Source organism: Odocoileus virginianus, chromosome 2 (assembly GCF_023699985.2).
Source record: "Odocoileus virginianus isolate 20LAN1187 ecotype Illinois chromosome 2, Ovbor_1.2, whole genome shotgun sequence".
Classification (NCBI taxonomy): domain Eukaryota; kingdom Metazoa; phylum Chordata; class Mammalia; order Artiodactyla; family Cervidae; genus Odocoileus; species Odocoileus virginianus.
The window spans coordinates 66,271,049-66,274,287 of record NC_069675.1 but is presented as its reverse complement, the minus strand read 5'-3'; positions in this window follow the sequence as shown (position 1 = coordinate 66,274,287).

Sequence of the window (3,239 nt, the reverse complement as noted above, 5' to 3'; positions counted from 1 at the left end):
TTTCTAAACTATAGTGTTAGATGTGAGGACAAGGCACTTGTATGTATGTATATGAGTCCAATGAATACTTAGAGCAATTGAAGAAGTTGTGCGTGTTGGGGGTTGGTGTGGACTGTGCTCCATTAACAGACATGAGAAGGGAGTGACCATCCTAGTCCTAAGCAAATTGTTTTTTGTCTCTGCTCTTGAGAGAGGAAATATAGATTCAATTTAGGACAAGCTGAGATTTCAAGCTTCAGACCTTTATCCAGGTATAGATGTCCATCAGACTTTGGAAAAGAAGAAAAACTGTTTTCATCCAATACAGGAGAAAGTACCAAGAAAACAGGTGATGTAGGAAGAAACACTGAGTGGAGTAACTTTGATGTAGCTTACTTCCAAGTCTTCATCTGCCTTATTATGAAGCATAACTATCTGCAGAGAATAAGACAGGTGGGTGGAGGCCCACACGTTTCAGGCTTGCGGAGCAAGGAGGTTTACTAGGCCATGGGAAGTGTGAGGAGGCAATAGGAAACTGCTCATGAAGCACACACTTGAAAGGTGATCATACGTATAAAGCAGCAGCTCCAGTGTGGGAAGCTCCAGTCAGGGAAGTCACAGCAAGGGAAGGCACATTAGGGCAAAGGAGAGGTCCAAGGAAACAGCAACAGAAGGGCATTCTGAAAGCCTGAACCAGGGTTTGCAGTTTTATTGACTCACCCATTTGGGAGAATATCAGACAGTTTAGGCCAGAAAGTATAATCAGCAACCAGAATAAAGCACCATGGTATGTTGGTGTATGTTGGAATATTCCTGTTTCTTGTTTTCTGGACTTGAAGAATGTCAGAGTTAGCATATGTCAAGTGATGAATTTTCTTCAAGAAATGTACATCTGGTGTAACGTTGGGTTACAACGTTGGTAACTGTAATATATCATATAAAGACATATAATAAAGGGGGAAATGTCTATCCCAAAATACACTAAAAAGGTATTTGATAAAATTGCATACCCATCCTTTATTTAAAATAAGAAACTTTACAAAATAGCAATAACTTCTAGGAATTTGTTTGACAGAAATATTCAAATTTCTATACAGAAAATTCAGGAAAGAAAATAAACTACAAAATCGTTATCTTTACTATAAAAATAACAATGACCCATTAGAGTTATAATAGCAAATAGGAGAAGTTTCTACTCACAGTAACTGCCTATACTAGTTTGCTAGAGCTGCCACAACAAAATACCACAGACTGGGTGGCTTAAATAACAGAAATTGATTTCTCATGGTTCTGGGGACCAGAAGTCCAAGATCAAGGAGCCAGCAGGTTTGGTTTCTAGTGGAAACCTCTCTCTTTGGTTTGCAAGTGGCCATCTTCTCTCTGTGCCCACACACCCTGGTGTCTCTTTGTATATCCCAATCTCTTTTTTTACACGGATACCAGTCAGACTATTCTTGGGCCCTAACAACCTCATTTGAATTTAATCAACTCTTTAAAGGCCAAGGTCTTATCTCAATATCCAGTCATATTCTGAGATACTAAGGATTAGGACTACAACATAAGAATCAGGGGAGCATAATTCAGTCCATAATATCCCCAGAAATATATACAATATCTAAATTTAAATCTAAGAAGATAAGAGCAACCTAAAGGAAGACAGCTATATCATGACGCTTCACTGGAAGACATAAAAGAACATTTGAATAAATGGGGAGACATACTATGTCTTTGGTGGGAAAGTTTTGATATTATAAACTGCCAATTTATTCAAGTTAATAGATATAACACAAATCAAAAGAGGAAATATCAAATCTCTCAAATTTTCTTTTTATTTCTCTTCCATATTCGTTATATTATCTTCAGTGATAAATTCTTTATTTCTAAAGGGCAGGCCACCATCAGCTCAGACCCATCAAGTTTTACCCTAAATCAACTTTCTAAACCTGGGATTTCCCTGGTTGTCTAGTGGTTAAGAATCTGCCTTGCAATGCAGGGGATGCAAGTTCAATCCCTAGTCGGGAAACTAAGATCCCACACGCCACAGGGCAACTGAGACCATGCATACTCTAGAGCCTGTGCACCACAACTAGAAGCTCTGCACACTGCAACAAAAATCCTGAATGATGCAACAAAGATCCTGTGTGCCATAACTAAGACCATATGCAACCAAATAAATAAATCTTCTCAACCACCCTATACCTAGCAATAGAAAATCATCACTCTACCAATTACCTAGAATAAAACTTCTGGTTTATCTTTGAAAATACTCTCCTTAGAATGCCTACATACAATCATTTCGTTCTGTGGAACCATTCTTGTTCAAGTTAAAACCTGCTCCTTCAGTTCTATTCCTATCTGCCCTCCTTTTCTCATATTTGGATTCTAACTCCAAATACCACACCAACACCAACACCACAACACCAACACCTAATCTTTCTAAAATTGGTTTTAATCATTCTTTCGCAAGTTTATAAATATTGTATCCAATATGTCTACTTGGGGACCTTGGATAAGTTGGTTAATATGCCTCAGTTTATTTAGCTGTAAAATGGGGATGATAGCAGTACCTACCTCTTTGGGTTGTTATGAAAAGTGAGCTAATTTTAAAGTATTTGAAATAGGAGGTGTTTTATATGTATTTGTTAAATTAGTAATTACCTTTCCCACTGTTTTACCTGGTACTTACATTGCTCACTTTGAGAAAAACTCATTCCTTGGGGTTTAGGCATTATATGTATATCCTTTTCAAATAATTCTATTCAGAAATATTTGAGCAATATTTTATCAATGAATTCAGGTTCTAAAAAATGTTTTTAATAGCAAAAGATTGAAGGGAACCTACTTGTCTACAAGTAGAAAACATAATGTTTAATAAAAGATGAAGTCCTACTATGAAAAACTATGGAGACAAATTTGTAGATGAAAGATACATTTGACATGGAAGGATGGCCATAACATAGTGAGTGAAAAAGGCAAGTTAAGGAATAAGAGATGCAATGTACTTTTCTGCACATTCTTTTCAGGAAGAATACACAGCTACATATGAAGCTTTAAGCAGAGGACAGAAGTCTGGTATGAAATGAGATAGTATGACCTTCTTACAATGAACATGTGTTGATTTTGTAATTAATACTAAGTAAAAGCAAATTAATGAGAAAAAAACTTTAGAAGTTTAAATTTTCCTCATCTCATGAAAAGCTCACTTATCAAAAGACAGTCTTTTTGCCTTTAATTTTCAGGTTTTTATCTGAACTGAAGGA